The sequence below is a fragment of the Opisthocomus hoazin genome, chromosome 27, assembly GCF_030867145.1.
Source record: "Opisthocomus hoazin isolate bOpiHoa1 chromosome 27, bOpiHoa1.hap1, whole genome shotgun sequence".
Taxonomy (NCBI): Eukaryota; Metazoa; Chordata; class Aves; order Opisthocomiformes; family Opisthocomidae; genus Opisthocomus; species Opisthocomus hoazin.
In genome coordinates, this window is record NC_134440.1 from 9,098,438 (window position 1) to 9,105,841 (window position 7,404).

A 7,404-nucleotide genomic window follows, 5' to 3' on the forward strand; every position below is an offset into this window, starting at 1 on the left:
TGGGAAGTTTTCCCTCCCTAAAGATTTGGAGTGTTTTCCCAAAGCGTATTGTTACTGAATATACCCCAACTTCGACAGTTCTTGTGCATTAACCAGTACAAACTGGATTACCATTCCTGTGAGCTAACTCCTCATGTCCCAGAAGTTTGGAGGCTGAAAAGCCCTTATTGCCTTTGTGCCTTTCAGCGACCAGGGAAGGCTGAGAAAAGGGAGATTTTCTGCCTGAGAAGTAGAAGAAACAGATTCCAAGTCTGTCGTCCATGTATGTGGAGAGCAAAGCACCACCAGCATAATGCACAGAAGTGCTGCGCATGAGAGGGGGGACAGGTCTGGATGGGGAAACAGGAGAGAGAGAGAGAAAATACCGCATGTGATATATGAAAAGAAACTTCGGGAGCCAGGCTGAACAAATAGTTGCGAGTTTATCTCCGAAATAGAAGCTAGACAACCCTCATGTTAAGAGGATCTGGGACCCCAGTGTCAGTACACCTCAAACTGGGAAACCTCAGAATAAATCCAGGGATTCGGCACGCTCAACACCCTCGCTGGCAAATAGCTGCAAGTCCCTCTTGCAATCGCTGCGCATCCTTTGCAGCTCACCCATGTCCGTAGCAGGTTTTCACCCGGATGCATTTGTTTAAAAAGACGCATCCGACGTGAGCAGCGTTGTCCCGGCGTCGACAGATGGTAGTGTGGGCATCGCCTGCCCTGGGACAGCCCTGACGGCACCTTCGCCTCTGCCCCTGCGGCGGGCCGAGGGCAGGGGGTCCCACGACCAGCGGGCGAAGCTGTGGGTGTCGGTGGGTGACGTGGAGGGAGTCTGCGGCCACAGTGAAGGTCCGTACCGGTGTGCTGCCCGTGGGCGCTCACACAACCTCCCTGCCCGAAGGCCGCTGCTGCCGGAGCTTCACCAGGGAGCGCTGACACGGCGAAACCCGGCTCTCACCGAGCACACGCCGGGTCTGCCTCGGGCGGCACCGGAGAGGGCAGCGGGGCAGCGGGACTACAGCCCCCAGCGTGCTGCGCCCGGGGGGCCGGGCCGGGCCGGGCCCGCCGGAGCTCGGGGCCGCGCCCGGGACAGCCCCGGGGCCGCCCCCTCCCCCTGCGCCTCCCCCCGCCGCGCCGGCCTGGGAGCGCCGCGCGTCTTTTGAATTTTGGCGCCTGCTGCCAGCGCGCAACCGCCGGGGCCCGGCCCCGCGGCCCAGCCCCGCTCCTCGGCCCCGCGGCCCGGCCCCGCTCCTCGGCCCTGCGGCCCAGCCCCGCTCCTCAGCCCCACTCCTCGGCCCCGCGGCCCAGCCCTGCGGCTCAGCACTGCAGCCCAGCACCGCGGCCCAGCCCCGCTCCTCAGCCCCTCGGCGGGCGCTCCGAGCCGGCTGCTTGTCTCTCCCGACAGACAGTTTCCAGCACCGGCAAATTCGTGGAAGATCAGTTCTGAGCTTTTCCTTACGCTGAGCCAGGGGGAAAAAAAAATAAAAAATTTAGGAATCACAGAATGGCCGAGCTTGGCAGGGCCCTCTCCGGGTCCCCCAGCCCAACCCCCTGCCCAAGCAGGGTCACCCAGAGCAGCTGCACAGCACCGCGTCCAGGCGGGGCTGGAACATCTCCAGAGAAGGAGACTCCACAGCCTCCCTGGGCAGCCTGGGCCAGGGCTCCGGCACCCTCAGAGGGAAGAAGTTCTTCCTCGGGTTCAGCTGGAGCTTCCTCTGCTCCAGTTTGTGCCCGTTGCCCCTTGTCCTGTTGCTGGGCACCACTGAACAGAGTCTGGCCCCATGCTGAAAGGCTCTTTTGGGTTGACTCGTTTCTTCTTGTGGGAGTCGATGTGATGCTTTGCGCATCTGCCATCTTTTAGAAGTTCTTTTAAACCTTTCGCCTAATTTTGATGGATAACATAATGCAGATATGAAATCCCCTTTCTTCATGAAGTTTAGCCCAAACTCCCCCATTATTTTGTCTGGCAGATTTTATAGTTAATGGCTTAGAAATTTTGAACATTTCAAGGGTTTGTTGGGGTTTTTTACCTTTTAATGTTACCAGTTATTTCCATAATGCTGTTAACAACTGTGTTGCAGTACATTTTTTTTTCTAAATATACTTCCTGAAATATGCCTCAATAACAATACCTAATGTTTTCTACATTTTTTAGAAGGTCCCTTTCTGTAGCAGTGACCAGAACTCTTGCACGCTTTCATCCTTGTCACCGGTCTCCCCTCCCTGTTAACCCAACGTGTCCCATCACTTCCCCTGTCTCCGCTCTAAAGAAGGGAACAGTTTCAGGGTGGGACGGGGAGAGGAGAGCATCAAGGGAGGAGGGGAAGCGCAAAAGCCGAGAGCCCACCAGACAGCTGTGGTTTTCAGGGAGCGCAATACATGCTATCGTTGTGGAATTGGCGTCTGCTCTTGGGCCACTCTGATGGTATCGGTTAGTATTGAACAGAGTCTGTGTTCTCATTTGCCTCTCAGTATTTAGCAATTAGTTTTTCGTTAAGGACCTTGACAGTTCAGCCCTACCCCAAACAATTTTGTAATAAATCCCTCTGCTTTCAGAAAGTAGAATTGATTTGTTAGCCCAGGACACATCGTTTAGGGTTTAACAAAGGGACGATCCAGGGTGTGTCAGCCGTACCTGACTGGAGTGGCAGAGGCCATGGCAATCCCTGGGGCTGCGTTCCCCAGGCTCTTCAGGTTGGGAACCTGTTTGGAGCACACCACGGCTCCACACCCACTCCCCCAGGCTTACCCTTTGTGGAAAGCAGAACGCAGGAGAAGGCTGGTGCAGGCAGGAGAAGGCTGGTGCGTGTGCGGGTTTCACCCTGGTATGAAGTCAGGGAGCTGAAGTGCCCTGGGCTCAGTATCGGAGCTCTAGCTCAAAGGTACCTGCACCATATCCGACTGTCTAGGTAGGGTGAGAATAAATTTTTGGGATGTCAGAGGACAGCAGTGATAGGCTCTGCCTAGAGCTGGAGGGCTTCTCCCATCAGATCAATGAAGAGATTACTCACAGTACGTATTAAAGACAAAGCAGAACCTCATGTATCCTTTGATGCAGAGCACCTTCTCAGCTGTTGACCAGTTTCCTGTACAGTTGGGTGTGACGAGTTTTCTGATGCTGTCGGGGATTTCATAATGACTCTGACATTTTCACGAGTTTGGGGATGCAGGATTTCCACTGCTACTTTTTAACTGCTTCAGTTTGTCAGCAGCTGCTGCCGCGCTCTCCCCTTTCTCATTCCATGCTTTATTGTTTGTATGTCTTTAATAGCAGGATTATTTCTGTCTCTTCTGTAGTCGCCTAGCTTCCCCTCTGCCTCGTGTTCCTTCTCTCACTCTGAACAGCCTGTCAATGTCTTAACTGTTTGTGTCAGATATTTTCATAAATTTCAGGAAGGGGCAAGGATTGAATATATAGCACAGACTATTTTCCTATCAGTCCAAATTCAATCCAGCTCAGCATTAGTGCTTAAAAAATTGCAAGCAATGACTGCAAGTCTGGAAGAAGCACTCATACCTCACCACAGATTTTTGCTCCAGACTTTCAGCTTTCATTGAATAAAATTGCTTCCAGCAGTGTCAGGACAGAAAGCACCAAAGCAAGTAAAGAGAATTCACAGTATGCCATGTGTCATGGATGAGATCTTCCTCATCTGCTGTGAGAAAGTTTGCTAAGAGACATGTAAAAAAGAGCAAAGAGGAACACAGTGCCCAGTTGTAGGATTAAAGCAAACAGACTGCAGACTGCATGTAGAACAAGCACTTTTTTCAAGACAAGACACCATCCTCTAAGGTGTAGAGGGTGCATTTATTTCTAATTCCAGGCATATAATGTTTGACAGAAGCCTTGAACAATAATATTCTGCTACGACATTTACCTCCTTACTGAGGCAGAATTCAACCCGTATCACGCTGGGGGAAGCGTTAACCAAGCCTGGGGAGGAGAATCCAAGTCTGTGCTTGGGATTGCTCACTCCTTGGTGGCAGGAAAGCGAGTGACTTTCACGGTCAGGAGGGCCTGGGTGGCCTGTTAGACTCTGGTACTGGAACCAGGCCCTGGTCTCATGTGACCAGAAAGAATCACAGAAGTTCATTTTAAAACTCTCTCTTACTTCCCCCATCTCAACAGAAAAGCGGCAAAGGAAGAAGCTGGGGCTTTCAGTGCTCAGGGGTGCTCAGCTTTCCAAAATTCCACTTCGTCACTCTTCCACACGGGATTTGCTTGTAATACCACGTGCTAAGAAGAGCTGTGTCAGTAAGACAAGAGCAGCGGCGAGGCTTTCTCTGGCACAGCTCGTTCACAGCCTTTACCAGGCAAAGGCAGTTGTGCAGTGTGTGATGCACCACAGCCTGCAGCGTAGCGTTACCTACCGAGTCTTCCCTTCGCTGGCTCCCTGTAGCTCATGAATTCTTCCAAAGTAACAGGAAGGCTGATTCCTTGACAATAAAATACTGTGAAAACACTGCTGAAAACAGATGAGGTGGCCAGGTAGGAACAATATCACTATTTGCTTCTCGTCAGGCTGCTGGCAGCCCTGGAGACTGCAGAGATGGAGCCATGGGTGCTCATGTGCATAACTAGCTGCTACTTACACAGGTAAATAGCAGAACTAATCTAAGATCAAGGAAAGGATTATTCATATCACCTTTAATGAAATATTGGGCCAATAATCTAACATTATGAGTTCTGACTTTCACATACAGAGCTGAATTTCATTCTGGTTATACTTCCAGGGCTCCAAAGATGAAAGACTCCTGTGCAGCCTGCCAGGGCAGCCCCAGGTTCTCAGTGCTCCATGGAGTTCAGGTTCTCTCAGAACACGAGCAAGCCCTTAATCTGTCAGCCCTTTGGCAGTCTGGATGCAGTGGAGGAGGGTGGGGACTGACTCTGAACTGCCGTTCCCCAGAGTTCACAAACCTTGCTTTATCAGCCAGGAGCAATCCCAGCTCTGCTCCGAGAATCCCTTAGCTCATTGCTAACCAGCGGAGCGGTGGGAGAGCGGCACGCAGTGCTCACACCCCCTGCGCTGTTATTATATAAAACCTGGCACCGGTCTCCAAGCTAATGAAAACAAACCCAGTGTTTTCTTCAAAACAACCATTTGGCGCCTAATTTTCAAATCCGGCAACCAACTGCAGCTGGCTCGGTGCCCATCACCATAGAGCTCTTTACATATTTTCCTCCGGCAGCTGCCGCAGCCTGCGATGTACCTCGGGTCTGGCCAGGCTGGCTCAGCCTCCGTCGTGGTCTCACTGGAGACGGGTTCAGGTTTCAATTTTTTTCTGTTAAACAAACCAAGCAACCCCCAGTGTGTTAGGAGCTCAGTATTTAGCAAAGAAAAGTGAAAGCAGAAACTTTTCGCTCCCCTTTGAAAGATAATTACCCCATCGTGCACCGTAATGCGGGAAATGCTGTGTGCGTCTGGGAGTGCGGAGATCCCCCAAGGCAGAGCCTCCGCCAAAGTCAAGGTTTACAGAGTAAACGTGTGTGAGAGGGGAGAAGACAGGTCTGGGGAGATAAAGAGGTATGTGCATGGGATCAATCTCTCTTGTCCACACTGCGTGATTAATAAACGAGGTGAAAGGAATGCTTTCTGCAATTCCAGAGTGCGCTCCACCCAAGATCTCAAAGTACTTTATGAAGAATAACTTACCAAGCTTTATAATGATCTTGTGACAGAATGAAGATAACCGTGAAGATTACTCAGGTAAAGTCTGTATGGAGCAGCTCAGTGGACCTGGCTTTCGGGTCCTACCAATGCATCTGTCACATTGGAAAACATTTTTCCACTCCGCAGCTGGTGACAACAGTGACGTGCCAGAGCCCAGGCTCAGTCAGCACTTGTGTTGGAGCTGCGTGTCCTTAGCGTGAGGGGCAGCTCCGACCCACCGTGAACCTACAACAGGGAGCCATTTGCTGCCTCGAGTTTGGTACCGGGCTGACCAGCAGAGACCCTGCCCTCCCCAGCCCTCCTGCAGCCTGTGCTGCGTGCTGGATTTTGGAGGCCAGCAGCAGCACCTCACTTCTTTCTGTACCAGCAGCGCGCTGTGGGTAGGTGGAAGGATCAGCTGGGTTGGGCAGCCATGAAAGAGATTTCCTTGGGTGGAGTAAATGAGTGGGAGCTACAGCAAATGAGGAGAAGCTTTAGGTTGATGGCGATATTTGCAGGCTACCTTAACACTGCTAAACTCCATTTCTGGGTATGAGAATATCATCACTTTGTAGGATTTGATTTCTTTTATAGTGTCTATAGAAATCTCACACGTAAAAGGAAAATCAGCTTCAGCTTGGCCCTGCGTGGTGCAGTGTGGACAGTGGCATGCAGCTCTGCCCACTGGAAAGACTGGGGCATTACACAGTGGGGGCTCGAGAGATGTGGTTGCTCAGTGGCTGATCTGCCCAAGTGCAGGAATTTCAAAGCTGGACCTGCTGTGACTGAACCTCTGAGCTCCCTCAGGTGCTAAGGATTGTATACACCTCCATGAAGCCAGAGAAGTAACTGGTGAGCTTGAAGTACTGAACTTCCCAGCCTGCAGAGAACTAATAAATGACACAAATTCACTGGCTGACAGTTCTTCCCGCGCCCCGAAGAGACCAGACCAGTTCTCCATCAGGAGACATGGCCTCAGTTTACCAGCATGGTGTCCACCTCTGTTGCTCCCAGTAGTGTGGACAGGTGCTCTGAAGGAGTCTGCGATACTGCCATCAGAATTGGTCCAGAGCTTCATCAGTCTCTAGGGATTTACTCACCCCGTCAATGGAGATGCCAGCCCCAAACGTAACCCCCCTGCTGCAGTGTACACAGCCCAGTGCAGATGTGGGCAACCCCTCCGGCACACGTGGATGTGTTCTCAATGCCTTCTTGGGGTCTGGCACCCCTTGGGTCGTTGCCTACCTGAAAACACCTGCCTGATGCGTCAGACCCGGGCTCTGCCTGCTCAGCTTTCCCCGGTGAGATTCATCTGGTATCTGCTGGATGATAAACCATTATGCAACGGTTGCTGGGTTTGCATTTTTGCAAAACACATTTGGAGTGGGCGGCCCACGAATGCCAGGAGACTGTGAACTGCTAAATGGCCTCAGGTATGGGGGAAGGCAGAGAGATCAGTGTGGGGCCGTGGGATTAGTGAGGCCATGGGCAGCTTATACCAACAATTTCATTTAAAAAGCAGGAAGATCTCACTGGCTTACCGGGGATGTGTCCGTGTAGGGGAACACCACACGCATGGCTGACACTGGGCAGATGAACTGCCGCTTGCAGGAGTCAGCGTGCTGACGGCTGGAAGTGAGCGTCCTCTTTCCCATGCCTGTATCGTGCTGGTCTGAACTGGTCTGGAGAGGCTGAAGCTGTGATCTGCGCAAGCCTGTCATGTCTGCGTGTTGCAGAATGGAAATCACTATCCACCCGCTATACG